Source organism: Taeniopygia guttata, chromosome 3, assembly GCF_048771995.1.
Source record: "Taeniopygia guttata chromosome 3, bTaeGut7.mat, whole genome shotgun sequence".
Classification (NCBI taxonomy): Eukaryota; Metazoa; Chordata; class Aves; order Passeriformes; family Estrildidae; genus Taeniopygia; species Taeniopygia guttata.
Window position 1 is genome coordinate 48838818 of NC_133027.1, and position 26160 is coordinate 48864977.

The following is a 26160-nucleotide window of genomic DNA, read 5'->3' on the forward strand; positions in this document are numbered from 1 at the left end:
AAAATAGGAATGAAGAAAGGCCATGGCTAACTTGAGGTAAGTTAAAGCAGTAAAACTTCTGAATATCCTCACTGACTTTATTGAACCAGTCCTTTTTTGTGTCTCTTTAAAGGAGAAAATATGCTTATTTGCTTTTTTTGCAAGGTGTTGATGAAGTAGCTAGTTCTAAAGAAGAAGAAAATAAAAAGTCAAACATGTAAGAGTAATTTTGTGTAAAGAAATATTGCAACACTCAGACCAATGCAAGGATGCCTGAATCACATTTCCTGAAATGCAAGACATGGCTTCACTGAGTCAGCCAGTCAATCAACCTCTAAGGATGTCAGACTGTGGAAATTCAAAGCTTAAATGACAAGCATTCCAGTCTAGAAAATGTAATAGGGATTAAAAAGAGTAGAAAAAAAAAATCTCTTAAAACACTAGCATATGAGAAATAAATGATAAATCCTATAAAACACATATTGAAAAAATACAGGGAAAGCCTAAATCTAAATCTTCTAATCTCTGCCCCTCACTCTTCCTCCCACACTATTACAACAATGAAAACCTTACTTTTTGGATTTTCTTGTTTTATTTAGGTAATCTCTGAAATGGAAAAATAACACACATTGAACTTATGCTGGTTTCTGAAAATGAACGTATTACATGTTTTTAGGAATTGGTCAGATAATCTTATGAAACATTAAAGTTAAACTTCTTATTAAGATAATATTTAGAAAAATGTCACAGTGACACATTTTTTGGAAGCTTGATTATGAGAAAAGACACTGATAGAATACATTATTCTTCACAGAGGAATAGAAGAAGTAAAAAAACAAATTTTCTGTAACTTATACAAATAATTTGGTACAATTATAATGGTGTTCAATGATTAATGTTGGAATGTTAGAAAAATAACATTTAAAATAATTGCTTTTGTTCCTTTAATCTCATAGTTTCATTGTTCTTTCATCTTCTGCTTAAATCCAAATGGCTGCATTTGAAAAGTTTTAAAAACATTTCGCCAGAAAATCTCATAGAGATATATTATCTCACTTTCATTTCTGTCCTGAGGCTATCATGTTTGACAATGACAGAAAATGGTTTCAAGGACAATATAATGACAGAGAAGGAATAAATTAAAGGAAACTATAAACTACTTAGTTGCAGAAATAATTTTCTCTTGTTCTAAAACTGATATCTGAAATAAATATTTTAGACTGAAAAAAAAGCCTATAAACAGGGGCAATCTTCAAAAAAGCTGCTACTATTTAATTCATGGTAGCATTGTTTTGAAGAATTCCTTACATTATCCAATTGCCACTTTATCTGCAAACTATAAAATTTGGGTGAAAAGTTGATTACATATATATTCTGAAAGTATTTAATCATTAGCAATGCCTTGCTAATCAGGCATAAATGTGAGGGATTGGTTAAAGAATGGTGATTATTTTCTCAGTGCTGAAATACAGCAGATGATCCTCCAGTCCCTACTTTTACAGGGCCCAAGGCTGCTTCCACATGTTGATGTGGAGCTGAGAGCAGCAGACTTTATCCTTGATACCTGCAGGTCTTCTTCACACCCTTTTCCTCTCCTCTTCATACCACACACTTTGGTAGCACTTTTGCTTGAGCAAAACAGAAGGAAACACCAAGCGTATGGGGTAGGTGCAAAATCTCAGCCACAGCCCTGGATAAGGGCTCTGGCTCATAGGATGGAGAGGCGTCTGCATGACCTTGAGACTGAGAAACCAAAGCTAAGAAAATGATTCAGAGTTCATGAGGCCCATACCAATAACCAGTGTGTATCCATTAGGCCTGATCTTACTAATAAGTTTAAAAGATACTGATTTATTTCAGATCTAAAGGTTGACTTTTCTAACTTTAATGTTTTTAAGAGTTTGCTGACTGTATTGTGGCTATAGCAAAGTAATAATAGTGGTGGTTCTTCCTGATTAGAGGAAATTTTTAAATTCCCTTAGGCCAAAATCCTTTGGTGCCTCTGAAGAAACATAAAAAATGGATAACGAATTTTAAAAAGTGAAATAAATGACAAATGATTAAAGGCTATCAGCACCTCAGAAGTGGCAATATGAGCGAGGACATCTGTTTTTAAATAAAACATTGATGTGGAAATCCCTATGACTACTTTCTGAAATCCATTCAAAATCTTTTATTGTTTCTAGCTTTCATAACTAGGCTGATTTAACCCAAGGTGTCCATTTTGCTTTAGTCATTTTTAAAGTCTCTACCATAATTAATAGTTTGTATAGTAACAGCAAATGTGGCGGTTTATTACTTTAAAAATAAATGTAAATATTTATGACCTAATATACCAAATTTGATTGAGAATGTCAGGTAGCTAAGTTTACACACTTAAAGAAATCTGATATTAAATGCTGATTTAATACTTTGTGTTTTCTTTCTATGCATATCAAATGGACCACTCACTGTGAATTACTGACTGCTTTCTAAAGTGTAAAGCTATATGTCTTTCAATTTTGATTAATATACACAAAGGTAGCAGTATGCAATTCTGTTCAGAGTGGCTATGCTTGCAATGCCTAGATTAAATCATTTTGAAGAGGTTATGAATTAAAAAAAAAAAATTACAACAAACCCAAGACATAACAAACCCAGAACAGTGTTACAGCATTTTATAAATAGTTATTAATTTCTTTATAGGTTTAGATTTATTGTGGTTTCAATAAAAACACCAAGTAGAAAAGATAAAGACTTGCCTTCATGAAGAGAGGTTTATTTTGGGGAATCAGGGCATAATTTTTAACTACTGTATGACTACAGTGACTTTGTAATAATTACATAAATGAATCCTGCTTTATATCACAGTGTATTCCCACAATGCCTTGCCTTTTCCTCAAGTGCCATACCCCTTCTAGTTTTCTTAATACTTTCCCAGTCACAGCTTACTAAAAAGGTTTTAAATAACTTATGCAAACCTTTTTTTCTTTTGTCCTTTTTTAAAAATTAATCACCTATAGAACTGCATATTCTCTAGGTACTATACGATGAAGATTGCCCCCATTTTGCATAAATTGCTTTTTTGTTACTATTACAAGACTTATAGACTCAGCTCCTTGTTAACATGGCTCACAATAAAACTGAGTTTGCTCAGGTCACACTACAGACTAACACTTGCCCAAGGATATTTCTGTGCTTATTGCCTTTTTTCCCTGAGAAATCCTCCTCATGGAGCAAAAATAACATTGTTAAATTTGCATCCAGTTCACCTGGTTTGCAGTCCTGGGCTTTTCTAATGTACTGCCTTCCCTTGGCTTCACGTGGGCCGTAACTTTCACTTTCTAATCTGTTTTGGCTAAGTGACAGAGCAGAAGTGGAGGAAAAACAGGAAGCCTTTCTCCATTCATCCATCCATGAATTCATCATTGCCTTCAAACTTATTCATTCTATGTCCTTCTGTAATTTTGGTTATGATTATCCTTCCTGAGCAGCGATAAATATTGAAAAGAACTCACTGGCAGGGGTAAGGCCAGATCAGACACTGCTCTGGTGGGTACCTGCCTCCTTGGCTGCTTGTTGGAAGGTGGCAGCAAGACCTGGGAGGCTGATATTTCCTTCCCCAAGCCTGAAGTATCTCTGTGGTTTGCTCACCAACATCAGAAGGAAAGGTACACCCACACCCAAATCATGTTTCTTAATTTGTTCTTGTTTCTATTTACACAAAAGGGTCTGCAATTCTTGTAGAAATCAGGTCTTTTGATTTTACTGACTTGTTACTCTGTTTTATAATCAGTGTTCTGATGTTTCTAAGCAGTATCCTTCAATTCTGAAACAATTCCCTTACAGTGACAATTCAGTTGTGCTTAACACGGAGTGTATGCTTTCCTCTACCTTCCCCCTTATTTGCAAAATGGATCATAGATAAAAAAATATAAATTCCTAATTTTAATACACATAACACTGAAATTCCCACCTCTCACCCTCCTTGAGACATGAGGTAAGTTTTTCTGAACCAATATGTACCATGAGTAGAAAATACAGTCAAGTGGGAAAAAAAAAATCTCATTGCTCAAATAAGCAAGATATGTATATTCATATCTTCACAAAGAAATTCAGCAATGTTTTTAAAATGAGAGAATTTTGGAGATTTTCCAGCTTTCTTCTGGCACTATCAGTAGGGGATGTTTCAAACTGCTGTTTCTTCATCGCAAATGCAGTGTCACTATTAAGCAGCATCCAAAAAGATAACTAAGCTGGTGGGTCCGGCCTGGTTTATTGTTTGATGATTGCATCACAGGAATGCAAACAATTCTTACATCCAGTGATGATGCAAGGCAAATTTCCAAAAAATAAATCAACCATGCATTTTATTACACTAACATCTTAAATAATACTGAGAAAACTTGCTTGTGGACTAAAATCAACACATTATATACAACTTGTTAGCAACCATACCAATTTCCTAATCAACATTACTTTGAGTTGACAGAGTAAAGCTAACCAATGCAGACAACAGGGCACAAGCAGAAAGGCTCTGGGTAATATGGGGAAAGGAGGCATTACATGCTCGAATGAAGAAAAAGAAAGCGAAAGAAAAGGCAGACAACTCTCTTCATACATCCTTTTGCTCACACATTGAAAGTGTGAAAAGGATAACCAAGAATCATTTGCCACATGCTCTGAGGAGCAACTTTAAAAATAATTGTCATATTTTTTGTCACATTCAAGAGTTTTACAAGTATGAGAGAAAAAGCTGAAATCGGACAGCGGTACACAACAGATGGGCTGAATTTCACTTTCTACCTCTAATAGGATTGACAGTTTCCTCAAATGAAGATTTTTCTCTAGTGACGTTCTTTTCAAAGCTGAAAAAATGTATCTTAACGATGCCTGTGTGAGATGAGAGTATTGTTAATGTCCCCCCACAAGACAGGGAACTGACCACAGGTGTTCAAGATGAATTGTAAAATATAAAAGCAAACTTGAAAGTCAGTCTGAGACGCATTTAACCTGACCCCTTTCTGATGGCATGTTTGGGGAGAGGCTACCCAGGGCCTTCAACTGCAGCCGGGAGTTGTTCACTGTTTCTGCCAATAGGCCCCAAAAGTTTCCTTTTGCTTAGCAAATGGAATGAATTTGGAGTAAAATGCACTTAGGGGACAACTATGAAAAAATTTTAGTCACCTGCCCACCATTACTGGGAAGCCTGTGGCAGAGGCCAAGAGAGTTTTCTCTTTAGGTATATCTTCTTTGGGATAGAGTTGATGCAATTTAAGGAGTCACCCTCCCTTGCTGTTACAACATGCACAGCCACCTAATGCCCTCATCACATGATTGAGTCAGCCTCAGCAAAAAGCCAATGGGCTTCTTTTAAGCTGTTAACCATGAATACAAGTCAGTTGTGAAGGCAGAAACCTTCAGCTAAAGTACAGTAATGAACAGATTGTGGGCAGTAATTCCTAAATTGCTATATCCACTTTTGAAGTCTCAGGTATTTTAATCTTTTCTTTCTGCATTTTTCTGCCTTAACTGACATAATTTCCATTTTTCCTACACAAGACAGGCATGTTACAGAGATTAGCATATGTCTTCTGCGTATTGGCTGGTTTGTTCTCAGAGCATAGCTCCTTCTTGTTCAGTGAACGAAGCAGAGGTCTGAAAAAAACCTCTGTGTAATCATGAACTAAATATTGTGACATAACATATGCAAATAAGAGAAGTGAATGCTTAAATAGGCTACCCTAGTCCCTCGGTGCTTACCTTGGCCACATTTCAGGGCAAAAAATCCTGCCATTTCTCTATGCACCCTTGCTTTTCATGGCACAGAGCTCAGGTTTGTGTGTGAAAAGCGTGCTGTAGCATTCTCCCCTGTGTGGGAGTGCTGAGAGGTGCAAGGAGCACACAGCAGCATCTCTAGGTCACTGCAGACAAGGTCTCTACATGGCATCAGTCTTTTCTCCTTGCTCTATGCGTGCAGTTGAAACCAGACTGTGCACCAGACCTTTGTGAAGGTCCCACCAGACAAGAAGAAGCAAATATTTCAGTAGGTGGAATGAATGATTCAAGTACAGAGAAATACTGAAATAAAAAATGCCAGTTTTCTTGCTGATTGTCCTTCTGCTACTGACCCATACTCTTGCCTCCAGCAAACCCTTGCCTCACTTTGACAATTCTCATGGGCCTTACTACTTTTTCAATTTTTAAAATATATCCCTTTCATTCTCCCCAGCCCATCATGCCCCAGATTTTAGTCCTTGTAAAAGCTTGTTTGTGTGCTCTCCAAATGTTCATCTCTGTTTAAAATGATTCTTCACCATCTGCAATAAACAATAGGGAGAATGACCTGCAAGCAGATACCGAATGTATTTTTTTCATATAATTTAATCACAGTCAATTTGTGCCTTGGAAAATCCACATTAATAACACATATGAAGAGTCACAGAAGTACATTTGAAAGTGCCAATTCACTTTTATTTGCACACTATAGTGGAAAACCAAAAGGCCAGGGGCAATAGAATGAGGAATACTGAATTGTTGTTTGCAATGAAATGTTGTTGTTGCCTCTCCTTGTCTTTCCAAAAGGCTAAAATTATTATTATTATTATTATTATTCTCTCAAACAGTAACCTTATGGATTTGCTTGTATCTTGAATAGTGAGCTTCTTATTTAAGGTTTTTCCCAAGTTCTGTCATTTGCCTTGCTTGCGGCATTTGACTGTGGAAGCTGGAACAATCTTCCTCTGTAGAGCAATTGAAAAAGTTGCTACATATTATGAACATGATCCCACAACACATCTGGCAGTGCATTTATTAGCATAAGCTTGTTACTCTTTTGTATGAGGTAAAGTCCTGAGGAAATCATCTTAGAAATGCTAAAAGAATATCTACTGATGACGTCTGGTAGCAAAATATCCTCTAATGAAACTGGGAGAACTGAGAAATGCTGAGTGGAAAAATAGTTCTTCATGCACTAAGGGATTCCAGCAGCTGAGGTGTTAAGGAACCCACCAAGAATCACGGGACTTAATATAATGTAGTGATGGCAGAAGTGAGCAATGAGTGAGTGGGAATGACTTGTATTTGCAAGCCTTGCCACCTGTTAGTGGTGTACTTACTCATACAGAACTTGTCTTAGGTATTTGCTACTTTCATTCATTTTAACCTGCAGGCTGTAAACACATTTGTTATGAAAAGCATAAACAAAACAAAACAAAACAAAAAAAGAACTCACACAAACCCCATGTGAAGCCTCTGAAATCTGACTACTGGACTATTCATCACCTTCCTATCCTCATCAAAAAGGCACTGCTCTATTTGTTATTAGTAGAGAACTTGAGGACAAAAGGAAAAAACAAGAACAAAAAAAGGAGAAAAAGACAACACAGAAAGGAGTTGGGAAAATGAACAAAAGCAGAAGAGAGATGCTGATGGTGTTAGAGGGAAAAAAGAGGAGACATGGTCATGACAGAGAAATGAGATTCAATTCAACAAGAGACTCCTTTATGAAGAAAAGCATTTGTGCTTTCTCTTGCCTCAGTACTTTTCCTATTGTGATAAGGTGAGGCTTTTGAGTAAGTTTGAATGTAGTACTGTCATAGCAGTGATTATCAGAACAGTCTCATGTGTACTTTTAGCCAAATAGTCCTCAGTAGTTCTTAAGTCCATTTTTTCAATTCAATGGGAATTTTAATTGACTATTAAAATACAACATTACCCAATAAAGACATTACTGAACTGCTGCAGAAATACCAGAAAATGTGCTGTCAACAGAAAAGTGATTCTCTTCTGTAGGCTTATTGGAAATGCTGCAACAGCAGAGACAGCCTGGGGCAGCAGAAATTGAGGATACAGAACTTTCCACACACACTTTGCCCCCAAATATACGCAACGCAAAGTGAATGTCCAATCATGAAAACATTAATTTTGCATGATTCTCCCTTCTCATTACTTCATATGCAGTAGGTTATATTTCACTGTGTGATAGAGAATGATGGGAGGCTCATGTGTACAACAAAGGGTTAAAATTACAGACTAAGTGAAATACCCTTGAAGACAATGCACAGAACAGAGGTCTTTGAGCACATCTGTCCTCTTTTTGTTTTCCAGACAAACCTGCCAGTTACTGCACTGATTTAAGGCACGAGGATTTTTGTGTCCTTGGCTTCATGAGTTCAAAAGGGAGGCCTGACTCTAAATTTCACCAGAGTCCTGTCCCTGCTGATGGTTCCAACCGTAGCAAGTTCCTCTGAACAGCACTACAGGTGGAAACGTGCCCCACTGTTTCCCGTGAGCTGTCCCACATGCACAGCTCAGGTGATGTGACACTGCAGCAGGCATCAATGTCAGTGACAGTGTGTACCAAAGTCAGCTCATTGGTGAGGCCAGTGAAGCTTGTCACAGCTCTGCTGTCCTCACAGTGGGGTGAATTCCACAGTGAACCAAAGTAAGTTATAAACAGACAGCTTGTGCTCTAAAGAAATGATGTGTTCACAGGAATGGTAATATCACCACATCACAGCAATCATCTGAAATTTCATTTCTGGAAATCAAATAAATGAAACTGAGCTTGTACTGAACCTGTGTAAAGGCGTGGGTGACCTTCCATCTAATCCTGAGTTTCTCATTAAGCAGCAAACAGTTGAGAAGAAAGTGTAGTAGATTGACAAGCAGTATGAAGACCATATACAGACTAAAAGCAGCATGAATATTACACCATTGCTGGTCTCAAAGGGCTTTATTAAAAACAAAAGCATATAAAGTAGCTCCTGAACAGGATGATTTTTAATTGTGTCCTCCTGGGAAATCTGTACAATACAGACTTGCTGGCTTGTCTTGTAATCTAGAGAGACCTGACAAGCTCTTAACAGCTTCTCTTTGGTCTAAAATGAGTTACTGCTGGGTTTCTGGACTCTGATTAGTCTTAGTGGTGAATAATGTTTACCTGGTTCTAAAACAAATGAAATTTTATTGACATCTTTTTTATATTAAAAGAAACTTTAATTTATTTTATACTAAAAGAAAAATTAACAAGATACATACAGGGTGTATTTGGTTAATTGAATGTCACATTTAATGTGACATCTTCTAATTTCCATATGTTATTAGCACAGATATCTATACAAACAGCAGTGTAAAAGCAGCAAATAGCAACCATTAGGATGATACCTGCAACATGCCCAAGTGTCATGGTACTGGTGACCAGCTTGCATTGCCTTACACTTCTTAGAAAGGCAGATTACCTGTTTTCTTTGGCCTTTAGGCAGTTCAAGCCTTCTTGAGCTGGATCTAGAGCAGACAGCTGGCAAAGCATTACAGTGCCACACAACAGTGTCCTCCATCGTCTACACACTGTGTTCTGTATGTAGCATAGGCAATGCATTAGGAAGGCTGGGAAGAGGAAAATCTGTAATAACTATAGTGGCTGAATAACATGGGGGGGGAAACCCCACACCCTGAAAGAGAAACCTTCTGCACCTAACCATGCCAAATATTATGAAGCATCAATGGAAAGGATTTTAATTTTGATCCTGTCTCTGTGTCATTTTAGAATTTTTTCCTGGGCTAGCAGGGGTGCTTCCTCCCCATTGGGATTTACAGGCTAACATATTTAGGAGGATCAATTATTTATCACAAAAGTTAAGCAGAGGAGAAAGAGCAGAGCCCTACTCTACTACCCCTGGCTTATTTCACAGCTTTATAGTTAGTGCCAGACAAAAACCATGCACCAGACAGGCAGAACTCTTTCTCTGATGATGAGGCACCCCCTTGGAAAGAGACAAACCAGGCTCCAGTGTCTACTTGGCAAAAAAAGGGAACAAAGCACTCCAGCAGGGAAGCCTGGCACTCTTCAATTTATGTTCATGAAACCTCCATGCCAAGAGGTCTCTGCATAACAGCCTGTAACTGGACATCTTCTACCAAAATTGGGTCAGCTCCCTTCACAGGCACCAGCTGAGGATCTGCCCTCCCAATTATTTATGTTTACTGTGATATGGTAACGATATGGTACATTCCCCAACCATCCCATTACCTTACATTAATCTCTCAGATGCTGTGAAAGATGATGAAAGTAGTAAGATGAAAGAAAAAGGAAAAGCACAAAACAAGCTCACATTAAATATTCATAACTGGTAGTAATTACAAACAGAAAGTAGGAAATAAAGCAGTAATGATTATGCAGTGTCCAAATCTATCTGCAACTCCCTCCAGGAATTTTTCTCCATAAACTTCTGTTGCTGTAGTTGGAAAGTGACCCAATATTTTTTGCCTGTGTCTTTGGTCAAACTTTGCTACCTTGTTTATCTGATACATAAACATAGGCCAGGTTTAGTTGAGAGTAAAATTAAGGCTCTACACCTTATTTCTACTCTGCAATAAAACCTATGATGAACCTCTGTTTTCAGTAAAAACAAAATGGCATTTCTACTGTGCAAAACTTTGGATTTCAACAGCTAAAATGCTGTGTCATCATTTCAGATGTTAAATACTGTGATTTCATAAAAGGAACTGACCTCTAATTCTTAGAAGTTCTTACTTTATGAGTTTTTAATATGAATTCTGCTTATTTTTATAACTCAGTCAATTCTGATTGGTCATTATTAAGTCTGTTAAACAAAACCTTTTTAAAAACTACATGTAGAAAATGTTCCTTTTCAAATGTAAGTTGAGAACAAACTAGGAGCTTTATCTGAAGGCTTCTCTTTCATGTAAAAACTGCTGAATATGCTGACTTGCTTGGAATGACCACTTTTTCAGCTACATAAAATAATAAGTTTATTCCATTCTGTCTATATTTCTATGGTCTAAAAACTGGTGTTGCTTAATCAGTGTTAAATGCCAACACATGTACAAGAACCATGAAATATGTGTTAGCCAATATTTCCTGAGCCATACCAACCATCTCAAACCACAAAAGTGTCAGATAATTCAACCTGTTTCTACTTTGCTTAATTTTAATGTTCCCATTAAGTAGTCTTCCCTTTGACATGGAACTTAATTTTATGGAAAAAAGCAAAAATTCTACTTCTGTGGTGAACTTGTCAGTTTTTGCCATCTGAGCACTCATCTTAGGAGACTGCAGTAGCCTTGTTAGGTTGCTAAGGCACCCTAATTACACACATCTGAGATTGCAGAACGCTTCAATTTAAGCCAGCATACAATCAAGTGTTGTGCTTTCACAAATACTCAGAAACATCATCTGCCAGGATCAAGAGAAATTGAATGGATATCTACTGGGTTTTATCTGCAGCTTTGATGCATAATTTTTCATTTTCTTTAGACGGGTTTAATACAAAGAGAGAACATGCCCAGAGTCCCACAGAGGTGTTTTGACATTAGGTTTAATAAAGCATGAAGAAGTCATTAATAAATAATGTTTTGCTGGTTAACAAGTAAAGCTGAATGCATTCACAAGACACAGAAGTAGATCACATCATGCATGCAGCCAAATAACTTGCTAAAATGACTGCAATGGTTCCATTTTTTCCATTCTGTTTGGCACAGCCCAACACATTGCACAAATAAACAAGCACTGCACCATATACCCATGCACCTTCAATTACAGTGTTACCTGTCAATTTTTATTTTCACTCAGTGGGATTGAGGGGTTTGTAAACAAGCATGCATGAAAGTGGCAAAGAGCTATTTATATATTGTTAAGCTTTGCAGAGATCGAGCATTGCTGTCTGGAGTTTCAAAGGAAAAGATCTCTTGTATTCATTGAGTTATGTATCATCCCATTCCTGTGTCAAAGCTACAAGCTTAATACATTTTACTGCAGACACGTTTGAGCTACAGCTTTCAAGGCTGTCAATATTTCCATATGTCCCTTTTTTCCAAGGTTAAACATTCTGGCAAGTTTTGACAAAGGGTCTGAGGAGAGTATCTATGTGCTTGGGGTCAAATACACAGCTCCTATCTCCTTCGGCTACAACCAGGATTCATGTGGAATCTGGACTGGGAATGTGGCAGCATTAGGGTCTGGATTCACTCTCCATCATAATGACTTCCTCAGCAAAATGCCTAAGTTGGGAGCTGAAGTCACCTTAAACTCTCCCTGTAATCAGTGCCAAGAGACAAATGTTTCCAGAATGTGATTCAGATCTCGGCTTCTGATTACAGAATCAGCTTAAAATGAGCAAGTTCTCAATTTAGAGACTTCTGCTTCATGCTTATGCTTGTAGGCAGGAAAACTCCTCAGTCCCTCCAATGAGGCCAAGGAACAGATTGTACAATTCAAGTTTGGGCCTGTGAGATCTATGCAATTTGTGAGGGAAAAAAAAAAAGATAGGAAAATGTTTCCTTATTTTATTTTTAGTTGGAGATATAGTCATATTCTAAATTAAGAGTCATGATATTCAGAAATGGGGACAAAGATTCCAAATGCATGTCTTCAAGTCTCCAGCACAGTTTGTATAAGCACAAAAATGCTCCAAAAAAACCTATATTACTTCATGCCATTTGTAGGTAGCAACTATCTTGGAATGAACATTGATTTAAAAAAAAAAAAAAAATTTGATGTCATCTATTTACTGAAAACCCAACTTCCAACATATTTAGTGTGCTTATGAAAATTAGATTATTTTTCACACCTGATTGAGCTGCCAGGTTCCAAAAGTTACTGAGAATAAGAGGATTGGAGGAAGCTATAATGACTTCTGAAAATGACTTAAATCTCTGATATATGTGAGGAATGGAATAGCTATTTAGGTCGGGCAATTTTTCCAGTTGTTTGGAGGGTTTTTTAGGAGAAGATATGAAGAAAATAAACTTCAGATCCATGTCATTTTTAGAACATGAAATTGAAAAGTATCAAATCTTTTAATCTGAATCACAAATGGGGTGATTTTCCTGTGACATTTTGAATTTTGCAAAAGTAGAAAATCCTTTTTTCTAAATATCCACAGATTTAAGGTGTTTAGGGATCTGAAATACTAAATAAGCATTTTTGATATGGAAGAGGAAGTAGGAGGGGATAAAGTGCATGGCCCATTTATTTTCCAAGTTTTTCTTCCATTTACCATTGAACATAATTTCTATCCAAGATAGATAACATAAGAATGCAAATGCAAGATCACAAGTCAGTGAAAACAGAAGTAATTTAGTGAATGCACTTTCTATATATTATCCTGTGGCTTCACAATCTCTGCAGACTTGATGTTGGGAATCAGATTTGAGTGTGGATTACCTCTGAAATGAGATGTACATTTTAGAATTCAGTCTCCATTCAACTTTTTTTCCTAATTAAAGCCTAAATTCTCAAACCAAGAAACAGCTTGCCCATGCTCTCAGGTGAAAATCACAAGATTACTAGGAAACTGCCACTGTACAAAACAGAACAAACACAGAACAAAAGTTTTTGGAGATACCTGTCTTGTGAAATCTGAACTGCCTGTGGAAGGCATGAATTAGCTGGATACACAATACAACCAGTACAGCAGTGCTTCTGGGTTGGGTGATGCCAGGATTTGAAATGACAAGCTTTCTTGCAGGCTAAGATGCTTGTGAATCTTCAAATAGTTGCTTTCTCTATTCAGATTCTGCTTGTATTATACTTCAGGTATTTGCATCTTTCTAGGACCATGCCAATAATCCTGAAGCATATATGAGAACATTGTTTTTAAGGAGATAGTTTAGGAATAACTTAGTGTTATAAAACATTGGACAACAAAATTACATCAGAAAATTCTATCCATTGTATGAATTGGCATAGTTTTAGAATGCTACATTCACAAGATCTTAAAATAGCAAGCATCAAAACTTAGTTTATGGTTAGCCTTTTGACTTCATGAAGGTGTAGATGACACTGTCAAAGTTCCAACAGATATCCACATAGAAATATGTATGTACTACCATGTGATGTAATTACACAATTTATACAGCTGTAAAAGGAAGGGCTTTATGGAAAGAAAATGCCATTACTACCTCATTTTGATGTACATTAACCTTCAAGGAGGAAAAATCAGAGAATAGTATTTGTGCTACAAATCATAAAAGTTAGCTAGGACAGTAAATCAAAAACAATAAGGAATAGAAAGCTATTTAGGGTTTTTTTTCCCCTTTTGCATTAGTAAGTTAAAAGAAAATTATGATTAAATTTTTGTAAACAATATTTACATAGTTGTGGTATATGAAATATTAAGATGTATTTGAAGCAAAAGTTGTTAAAGCAGGAATCACTTTGTCAAGACCATTAAGACAGTAGTTTTCTTGATCTTCATGAAGATACCAGCAAACTAATAAAGGAAAAAAAATGCCATCTCCTATCAGAACAATGAAGAAGAATACAGAAGGCATTTGGCAAGCTTTAGTATGCACATCTTTCAGTTGGGTTGGTAACTCTCTTTTAGGGAAGGAAGAATGATTTAAGCTTTCAAGTGACAGTTCAAAATATAGAAAAAAGCACCAACCAAATCAACAAGCATAAAGTTCCTAGGGAACCCAGTATTTTTATGGCAGTATTTCCTGTGAGTCTCCTAGCAGATCAAAGCATGTCAGCTTTCATTATATCCCCTCAAGAGCACAATGTTCACACTGCAGCTTCTGATTTACAAAGGTTCCAGGAGGCAGAGGTTGATCAGGAAAGTGTTTTGGAGTGTTCACTGCCCTGTCTCTGCTGGGACTTCTTGCAGTGACAGGGCATTTTGGGAGGGACAACACCACTAGACTGTGACATGGACTGGCTGGCTGTTTGTTCCTTAGAGGAGCTGGGTTATACAAGTGGTCATGGAAAAGAAATTCCCAGATTTCTAGTATTGTCTCCTGTGCCCTTTTAGCTGGTCAGACTGCAGTCAGGATTTATGATGATACCTTATGATTTGAACACTGAAACAGGAGAAATTATGTATTTACATGACTTCTCTAACAAGCTCTGTCTTTTAAGTACCCCTCTAGGAATACATGTACAATTTAGCAAAACAAATGCTTTATTCATGATGGCAATAAGTATAGCATGGCTGTGCACATACCAATTGAATAGTAACTTTGCATTTTTTATTTTATTCCTCCCAATAACTACATGTTCCTACAAGTGTTTCACAGTCATGCACTAAGTTTTCTACACAGCTTTTAATGGAAAACATTTTAAAGAGTTTTCAAAAAGTGAATGAAGCCATGATAAGCAGCACAGCTGGCAAGCCAACAGGAGACTACAAGGAAGACATTACCAGGAGGAAAATGTTCTAGAAATGCATTTTCCTTATGAGGCCCAAATATTCCTTTTGAGACAGAAATTTCTGACAAGTATCACCCAAAAACCAGAACTATGCAATCATCAGTAAGAAAGGCCAAAAGCTGTATTTTTATTTTATTCTTGCTTCCTCCTGAATGTGAACTGGAAGAAATACAAGGGAAATATTTAGAGGAGCACATCTTACTTGGTCATGTTGTGACCTCAGAAAATCTAGGGGACTAAACTGTAGGTGACTGCTTATACCAACAAACTCCTCAAGAAAAAGACGCCAGAATGCCTTTTTCTGCTCCCTGTTGAGGAAACTAAGTAAAAAAAGATAATGCTTCCAGGTAGAAAGTTCAATGTTTTTACAGTGAATACCAACAGTTTTACAATTACTTCTCCTTCATAGAGACACTCATAACTTTTCATCAATGTTTGGGACCTGGTTCAAAGACCTGCTCCATCCTGAAATTGGATTCCAGCTTCCCCAGAAGTATTGTGTATGGCTTCTCCAGTTGTGTGTTTTCATGGGACATTACTTGTTTATAGTTTTCATGTATGCTTTCACCTCTACTTGCCAGATATTTGTTACTGTAGGAGCTGCTGTGTCCTGAAAAATCCCTTCTAAAGGATGCTTGTATGACCTCCCAGAGTTTAAATCACCCGTCTTTAACCTTTTTGCCACCAAGAGTAGAAGTCTTAATTTAAAGCAGACATAAAAGACCTCTGGAAGTAAAATTCTTTGCTGAAAGGCTTCTGCAGTATGTACAGATCCTAAAAGCTCATTGCATAACCAGAAGAGAATCATTAAACCTCTCTCAGAAACCTTCTTTGCTCAGAAGGTTTCAAATTGTTTCTTGTAGAAACTGTCCATTTGCAGAAAATGAAAAAGCAATTGAGGATATCAAAACACCCAAAATGGCCGTACCTTTGAGAACAAGATTAGTGCTTACTATCCTTATACAAATAGGAGCCTTGGAGACACTGCACTGCAGGAGCAGTGTTCTCTTGCTGTGAAGCGTCAAACGGCCCTGGATACAGTGAGCTGTAGAAATGAAGCAGATATCTTTGTGGCTAGACCTTCTTCTTGGAGGTGTGTGGGCATTTTCTAGATTTTGCTGGTTTTGCTGCCTCATATTGTAAGCAAAGTGAAAACTAACACAGACTGAAAAAAACCCAAACATGTTGCAGAAGCTTTTAACTGGACTGTGAAGAGTTCTTGGTACATTCTCTGGGGCCACAGCTGAGCAATGTGCTTATCCTGCCTTTTTTCCAAGGATATGAGCAGCCTCATTGCAAACTAATGCTTAAGGCATGAACATAGGAATCTTGCTCAACTGGCTGTCTAGATAATTTCTGTCTTTCAACCAGTATTGTCTGGATCTCACCCAAATTTATTCTCAGCCAGATGCTCTTCTCCAGGAGCCATTTTCCTCTAGGCAGTGCAACATCTTTATGATGGCTCTGGTTACATCTGTAGAAAGTGAGATATACACTTGGGTGTCATCTGCAAAGCCTGTAGCAGCTTAGCACCTCTCTGGAGTTTTCTGGCAGTACTGGAAAGGGATGTAGGCAAAGGATTTATAGTCCTATGGTCAGACTGCAGGTGCAGGATATTGGGAAAAAAGCAAATGATGTTACCAGTTTTTCTGGGATCCTATTGAAACCAGACCTCGTGTCTGCAAGGTATATAAGATTGGAGTACATTCACTCAGCATTTAAAGGAGGAAGAGATATAAGTAATTCCTTTGCCCTGTCTGAAATTAAAGTCCTTGCAAATTAATACAGCCACACCAAGCTGGATATTGCTGTAATACTAGCAAATGGAAACATGGTGCACAATATAAAATTCCCTGCGTGAAATAGATAGAATGGAGAATATTGTTTCTTACTGCAATACATTTTGGAAACTGTGTATTTTACATTTAATTTTACAGTGCAAAGGATATTACTGAAAGAAGGGCTTTAGTTGATAATTTTCTTGTTTGGTAGAGCTGATATATTGAAATTTGCATTTTCCTAGACTGATTATTTCTTACTCCAATCTGTCTTTCCTCGTTCTTTACCTCTTTAAAAAGAAATCATATAAAATAGGACTTCTTTTTGACAATTTTAGCCAGAAAACCTTACTTTCCCTGTCGATTTTCATGCTCTACAAGCTTTGCCATCATAAACCACTTTGCATGTATTAAGGAGTATTATATTAGATGAGGCAATTTAAGTGTATCCCATTTCACTTGGTGAAACTAAGCAGCTTTGCATTATAACTAAGTTGAGCTAATGAGAATACATTTAAAGCATGTGTTACCTGAAACTGAAGTTAGCTAGTCATTCAATACTACAACCTGTGGGTTTGCAAAACGATGGCAGGAGTCCTGCTGTGAGGGAGATAGGAAAATTATTATAATCTGCATTCCTAAATTGAATGAGTATTTTGCTCAGCAGAGGCCTCTTGACTGCAAATAGTCTGAAATTACATCCTGCTGTTTAAAATGCCTTTTTTCCAAGTAAGTAAAAATGTCCACATTTTCTTAAATCAAATATTTTTTTAAATCTTACATGAATTAAATTATTGAGAGAGGGAAAGCCATAAATCCTTTACTACCTCTTGTAAAAACTGTTTGATATTCACATTTTTAGTAGAAAGGACAAAGTGTCTAGAATTTATGGATTTATGTTTTAATTATTTAAATTGCATTGTTAAAGCTTATCATCATATCTCATCAATTTTTTACTGAAAAAATCCATGTTTATAATTTTTTTAATTTATACAGAGAAAAATGTATGACAAATATCAGAATCAGCTAATAGATGTGATGTCTAACGTGCTACTAAGGTACATTCATATTGAAAGTTTCCAGAAAAGACTACACAAAAGAAAGCAAAAGACCATGAGTTTACAAGAAGACATGGAGGATAGACTTCTGCCACAAGAGTAGCATGGTAAACATAACTTCATTCATGTGAGTTCTTTATCTCATTAAAGCCAGAAATTACATGAAAGAAAAAAAAAAAAAAGGCCCTGGGAATAAGGATTAGAGGCCACTATAGCTGTTTGAGCAATCATTTTATACCGCATGAAAGCAATAAATACTGCAAATACTTTTCATTACATCCTCGCTAAGAGTTGGAATGGAAGAGGAGGTGTCTCAGCTTATCCTCCTCAGATTCCCTGTCCTTTAAATGGTGACCTCTGTAAATATTTACAAGAAAAGATGTCTGTGCTCCCACTGTAGTCAATGGGAGCCTGGGCTTTGCAATACTTGGCCATGTGTGTGTTTCTAAGTTGAACAAACCAGGACTAATCCTCTTGCCCAGAGGGTGGGTGTCCGTGTCTCTTCACTTCCAAAAAGGGTGTCTGTATTATCTGCTTCTTGGAAACTGTTCCTTCCCTACCTGCTCCCTGAAACCTACCGTGCATTGAATGGACTGTTGGGCAAGACCAAGGAAATACGTGAATGGGATGGATGGATGGATGGATGGATGGATGGATGGATGGATGGATGGATGGATGAGCAGGTGCCAGTGATCAAACTCATGGCTAAGCCCTGTTTTGCTGTTATGGATAGATGTATGTAGCTTTATGCTTTCTCATAACAAGTAGTGGCTAAGAGGAAGATGAGGTCAATCTCATGTGAAAGGTGGTCCTCAGGGGGACCAACGAGACAGGCAAAGGTGATGACAAGGGTACAGACATATCTTAAACACAATGTTTTTCTGGATCTTAAGGGACCTTATGCTGAGTTTCAGTCTTGTTGCTTTAGATTAGGATTCACAGCTCTGACCAACTTCTGAAATGGTGGATAGATCACTTCTGGGTTTTTTTTCAAAAAATATATTTCACAGAAGATATTTTTGTTTCCACACATTTGTTCAACCTCCTAGGACATGGAAGGGCAGAATTCAGTTTTTCCTGTGTCAGGGGACTCTCCTCCCAACTTCTGGGAGGAAGTTGTAGCCTCCAGGATATAGTCTGTATGCTGTAGGCTTAGCACAAAATCTCCAGGATCAGTTTTAAATTTCAGGTTATGCCAAATGTTCCCAGTTCACAAGCCTTTTTTTTTTTTTTCCCTCATTAAATGCAATATAGATACTCAATTCAGTAACAACATAATTTATTTACTTACATCAGGATAATTTCTTCCTTTTGCTACCTAAGCTTTTGTGGGTCTTGTGTATAAATCACATGGCCTGCACATGTTTGATAAAATTCAGTAACCAAAATTAACCATGGAAAATTTGGACAGGTGGAACTCCACTGGTTTTACAGCCAGTCAGATAATTTAGCTTATTCATTTTGATTTGCACTGTTTAAACGAACATGTCTATTACCTGTCAAAGACAGTTTGTTCTCCAATCTATCAAATAATGCTTGTAATATCTTTTGTAGCATTAACCACGACATCCACAGAAATGAAAAATAAAGCACATTTTTTTTTACACCATTTTATATACAAATTTATATATTGGTATTAATGAATGTAGGCTTTAGTAGCAATACTGTAAGCAAAGTGAAAGATGTGGAGGATACTTAACCTCATGAAGTACAACTCCAAGTGCAAGTTGCACCTAAATTGGGGCAGTTCTGGATATGAGTACTGGGAGACAAACTCATTGAGAGCAGCCCTGTGGAGAAGGACTTGGGGGTTCTCATGGAGGAAAAACTGGACATGAGCCAACAGTGTGCTCTCACTGCCCAGAAGGCCAAACACATCCTGTGCCTGCTTCAAAAGAGAAATGGCCAGCCGGTCGAGGGAGGTGGTTCTCCTCCTCAGCACTGCTCTTGTGAGGCCCTGCCTGAGTGCTGCATCCAGGTCCAGAGACCTTAGCATAAGAAAGATATGGATCTGTTGGAGTAGGTCCAGAGGAGAGCCACAAAGCTGATTACAGGGATGGAGCACCGCCCCTATGAAGACAGGCAAAAAGAACTTGCATTTTTCAACCTCAAGAAGAGAGGGCTTCTTATAGCAGCTTTCCAGTACCTTAAGAGGGTTTATAAAAAGGAGGAAGAGGGACTTTTTATATTGGCAGATAGTGACAGGACAAGGGCAATGGCTTTAACTTGAAAGAGGATAGGTTTAGATTAAATGTTGGGAAGAAATTCTTTAGGCAGTGTGGTGAAGTATTGGCAGAAGCTGCCCAGAGAAGTTGTGTATGCCCTGGCTATATTCAAGGCCAGGCTGGATGAAGCTTTGGCAACCTGGTCTAGTGGAAGGTGTCCCTACCCATAACAGGGGGCTTGTAACTAGATGATCTATAAGACCCCTTCCATCCTAAACCATTCTACAATTCTATCTTTCAGTATTATCTGTCCTAAAACAGCAAGGTTCTATCAACAACTATGCTGAGCTAGCCAAACACATAATCCTATCCTTTATGTTTATTTATCAGTCACACACAGACATATTACAAAACCTCCCAAGCACAAACATACAGACAGTGCAGGAAGATGGAGTTTACAATGCATTTGGCATTTTAACTCTGCAACTGAGATATTCATTCACCTTATAGTATACACACACACTGGTATAAAAGATGTAATATTATTTTAAAAGTCCACATATTAAAGCTACAACAAATCCTCTTATATCAATTTTACTTTCTTGGAAAATATTTAGGTATCACATTGAAGGCACCTCACAGAACTAATACAGCTCTCCACACAGCAAACTTTGTACAATATCGCTACTCCTCTAACCTTCTGCTTTTAAATAGAGTCTATATTTTTATATTCATGTTCTTGTTCCTACTGAAGTCTGTTACAAAGATTCTCCATAACTTCAATAGAACTCAGATAAAATAATACTGTATTTGTTTTTTGTTTTTGTTTTTTGTTTCCTCCTCCTATCTGGAGTAGCCATTTGGTGCCAATGGACAATTCTTTTTGATGAGAGATGATATTTTTATCTTTTGTTTATTTTATACTGGGAGTTGGTGTTTAGAATACAAACTCAAATGCTAGCTAGAGTAGCAGACAGAAAAAGATTGGTTAGAAAGCTATTATTCAGATGATAGCACTAGAATCCCTCCACAAAAAAAGAAAAAGAGAACTCAGTTAATATAGTTTAATTACATCAAATTTGAGCTCTGTCTGCTTTAGCCATAAGGTTTCCTGAAATTATTTTAATAGATTTTTATAGATTTAATAGGAAATGTTTAATAAGAAAAAGTAGCTTCTGTAAAACTAGGGGTTTTTTTTCAATGTCCATATGAAATACTATGAAGTTGGCAGAATGAAACTGAAAAGAATTTTTCTTCCTCTTCCCCGAAACCCAGATAGAGCATTAATCCTGAATAATATTCTGCAAAAAATGAAAAACAGATGGCAATCATAGAATAAAATCAAGGTTACGTGATTGTTCACTTTTCTTCTCTACTGCTCATGGCATGATCCACATCATTATAAACATAGTGGCTTTTTATAATGTTATGATTCGTGCTGAAAATCCTGATGTATCTTTATGATCTTGCTACTTTACTTGTCAGTTATGTGTCTGAGACATGACTTGATGAGCCCATATGCCCACACACATTCTACCACCTTTCTGAGCATGTATCTGCTTACAAAATTATTTATTCTATGTTTTCAATCATACCATAGAAAAATTATGTCAGTGAATTGTTCTGGTCAAAGTTGATTTCCGGAGGTGGCAATGTAGTGTCAGAATAATATCAGCAGATTACATAATGTTTTAAGAGAAACCAAAGGGTAGAAAAAGCATTTTATCAAAATCTCACAGATTCCAGAATATGAATAGCTGCTATTAAAAAGAAATTAATTTTTTCCAACAGGCTATGAATGTCTTTGGCATTCCCCTGAAGTCTACATACCATCTAGAACAAGCAAACACACAGTTGAACAAACACTCTGATCCCCACTGACTGTAAAGAAGAACCATCTCATGAACAAAATAGAATATTGTCCCCTTTTTAACTGTTGCAAACCCAGTGAGAGTGATTGAAATACACTAAAAGCAAGTCTAGAAGAAATTCCACAAAAATGGGTAATGGCAGTCAAGCTTAGAGCATGGGGAGAGCTTTCTCTTGGTGGCCAGCTAGTAATTTGGAAGCCTTTAGGTTGCCTGAGCTCACTAGGCACATTTATTACGAGGCAGTTAAAAGCATGATCTCAGCTGTATATATGTTGTGTTAATCACCATTTTATTCATCTGCATCTCTGTTCAAGCAACAAATTGAAACATAGTTCCTGGTGCTAAAGATGAAATTAAACAGTCTTGAAACCTGAGGCTTTTAAGGAAGACACTAACCTTTGTGTCCTTAGGCACATCCAGAAAGTCCAGTACATCTACGTCTGATGAAGAACATTCCAGAAGGATTTAACTCATCTGTTCCAGTGTTCAGTCCCAAGAAGTCTTTAGTGGTTACTGACAAGACCATTCCGGGAATAAATCATCTCCAGGTATGTAGATGGAAAGATCAGACATCTCTGCTGAAATGGTGTACAACTCTCTGAGCCTGTACAAAAAGAGAAGACTCTTGCTGCATATTTGAAGATAAAAAAAACCAAAACAAAACAAAACAAAAAACCAACCCAGCAAGCCAAACCAAAGAACTGAAAGAACCCAAAACCTCAGTTTCCCTGTTTAAGAATGAAAATAAATTTTTTGCAGTAGGGCCCCAGAGGTAGTGCATGTCAGCTCATGCTTCTGGAAGTACCGTGTCAGTATCTTGTAAACATTGGCAGCCTGGAATCTGGAGCACAGGTTAGAGAGGAAGGGGAAGGGGGAAGGAAAATTACAGCAAATGCATTTCATAATACTAAGTCCCAAACAAAAGTCATACCTAATGACAGAAAATGGCTAACTACGTTTACTTTAAGTGGGTTACAAGAAAAGGAATGTTAGATATTTACTGGAAAGAGGTAATATATTACTCATGCTACTCTGCTACATTTTGCCCTTGACATTGGCCAGAAATGTATTTTACAGCCATTTTGTAAATCACTGGAAAAACTACTTTTATACTGAGAACAATGCCAAGCATTCTGGAGAAAATGGTAACAGCATTTAGTGAGAATTGTTCAGATTATCTTATATTTTTTCTATTTCTGTGGTTTTTAGTTTTTTTTAATAATCTAACTATGCTTCCATGTTGAAGACATGGGTCACAGAGACAAATGTCAATATGGTATTTAATTGCAAACCCCGTACTACAATTTCTAGCTTCGGGCATGAACATATCTACTTTCATTCAAAGTAAATCAAGTCCCAAGGAATTTGGAATACAGTTAAGCCCTCAAAATCATCAATGTCAATGTGACCTGACAAAAGACATTAACTCTGCAATTATTCTGTTAGCTGGGAAAAATACTTGTGGGTAAAGGATCAACATTAAATCAAAAGGCTTCTACAAAAATATTGCAAAGAACGACCAGTCTGAGCACCTTTGCAGTATGGCTAGAGTCTAAAAAGTGCAGATGCCTTTGCACACTTGAAACTAAATTTTGCACCTATGAAAAAATGTATAAATGTACAAGAATCTTGTAAAAGTCTAGGAAAATAGCAGCGATCCTTTCTTTGCAATGAAGTGTTTGTTTCAACATATAATTTCCATCTACATTACTTAAACCACTTACTTGGCTCAAGAGCAGTTTACTTCTGACTGCTGTTGCCGGTAGGATACATGATTTGCAATGCTGAGTATTGTGTTTTTCCATCACAAACATTTATTCATTAATAATTTATTGGATAAATGGCTTCTGATTGAACAATTTAAAGAATGCAGGCAAATCAATGGCAAAAGACACCAAGCAGCATATTATAATGATACAATAATTCGAGCTCATACATTAGACTGAATTGATAGTGTCCCAAAAGCCCTCTTTTGATAGCTCAGTTTCAGAGAGTAAATGTTCAGCTGAAATAACTAATAAAACATCTCAACTACTGCTCTGAGAAATCATGCCAGTATCATGTACAGTATCTTTGAGAGCTAATAAGTTGGCTCTGGAAAGCAAACAAACAAACAAACCCTAGAAAATGTCTCTGTAAAGCTGTAAGCTCCCACTGGGGGGATATTAATAGTCACATGAAGAAGACAATGAACTTGTCTCTCAGTTGTGTGAATGAGACTTTGAAAATCATAATGGTCTGATTCTTTGATGCAAGTGATATTTAGAGATATAGATTGCAGCATTAGATCCAAACACTGCTTGTTATCACTCCTATGTGCAACAGAGGCAGTGAGGGAAGCAAATGTGATAAATCCCTTAAGAGAAAGCTCTCAAGGGTTCCTAATGTATCATGAATACATATCCTGCTCTGAGTTACAGGATTTTCAGTTGAGTTCTTCACAAGGAAAATAAAATGCATTTTAAGGGCTGTGCCATGGGAGTCATCACCACCTCTGAGGTTTCAGAGAAAAGAAGAGAGATTTGAAAATGCTTTTGGAGAAAAGCTGTATATAAATATTTTCCCTCTTTCCAAGGTATATTGCATGAATTAAATTTCTTAAATCTTTCCATGGCAGTAGTCAAGCTCCCTGAGAATAATGTTGTTAAAATCCTATCATTTTACAGGCATTCTGTATTTGCAAAAAGGACTGTTTTCCCATCAGGCTTGAGGAGACTAGTCAATAACATGTTGACAGTATGTAGATTTATTTATAAAATGGATACTGTTTATATTGTACAAGGAATAGATTGTTTTCAAACATAGATTGAATTTATATTCCATTATTTGATGAAGACTCATTAATTATATACAATAAATTTCAGGAATCATAGATCTACCAATAAAAGCCACAATTCAATGTGGAAGATGTGTGAACATCAATATATGTAATTTTATATAAATGATCATAAATATAATCAGTTTATTTATTGTAAACAGTTTAAATGAATATATATGAGGTAAAAAATCAAATTAAATGGGGTAATAATTATTTTTTTTTGTGATTTGATTTTTAATCCAACTGTTTCTGTTTGTGCTAATGTGAACACAGAGCATCTTGTTTAGTGATTATCTATTTTCAATGTTTATCCACTCTACCTAAGAGTCTTTTTCCATGCCAAAATAAGACTTGCTGAAGATGATGTTTGTACATTTTAAATAATGGACTTGAGTTGGTTTACATATTTCCTTTTCTGAATCTGTTAGCTGCAGGAGATTTTTGAAAAATTACATCCTGCAAGAAATATTATAAAAACAGATGACAAGAGAAGAGTCTCCTGATAAAGGAAGAATTTTAAAAGAAATTTTCAATTATTTTATTTTGATTTGGTTTTCAAAACTTTTTTCTAGTCTAGAAGATAGCAAACAGATAAACACTTGGACATTGTAAGTGACATTCTCTTTATACACATGAAAGTTACTCTTCCTCAAATCATACACAAAATTTGGTCATCACAGGGCCCACACCATGTCCATTTCAATGAAAAATAAAATGAGTTAGATTAAACCATGAGAGCTGAATCACACTTAACACTTCTACAGAGTTAGACAGAAGGCATTAGCTCTCAAACTGTCAAGGCTACTCTGGAAGGTTCAAATCACCATCAGAGTTGCTCCCTACAAAAATAATGAATTTGCAATAAGGCCAATAAAATAAATACAGAGAGCCATAATTGTGTGACCGAGGAAAAAGAAAAAGAAAATAAAATCAGTGTTCAATCACTTACACATATTTTCATTTTCAGGCTTCCCCTGACTTCCCTCTGCTCCATAAAAATAATTTTCAGAAAACCCCCAAATATCTGAGCATCTGTTCAACCTTGATAATGAGACTGCCCCAACTTTTAAGAAGACAGAGTTTCTCGTGTTTGGGTCTCTGGGATAAATCTTTCTGACAGACAGCCTTGGGGCAGTAGTGTTGGGAAGTCCTCCAGCACAGTCCTTCAGAGATGACCGTACATAGTCCCGAGCTCTTGATGGAATCTGGGAGTAATTGCTACAGGTTGCTTTTTCCACCTGCTGCATGCATATGAAGCATACTTACCCTCAAGGAAACAACCCTCCATTCTTGCAAATTTTGACATGCCCCATATTACCTTTTCAGCTGTTATTCAA

At 36.8% G+C, this 26160-nt stretch overlaps 1 protein-coding gene across 5 annotated transcripts in view; it reads right to left on the reverse strand.

Moving 5' to 3' along the window:
• The window catches only part of HS3ST5 (heparan sulfate-glucosamine 3-sulfotransferase 5), a 192250-nt gene that overhangs the window by 68638 nt on the left and 97452 nt on the right, over positions 1–26160 (reverse strand). For all 5 annotated transcript variants that reach the window (XM_030267769.4, XM_072926788.1, XM_012572697.5 and 2 more), the window contains exon 2: positions 22402–22609. The gene's annotated coding sequence lies outside the window, so the exon portion shown is untranslated. The remainder of the gene's footprint in view (positions 1–22401; positions 22610–26160) is intronic.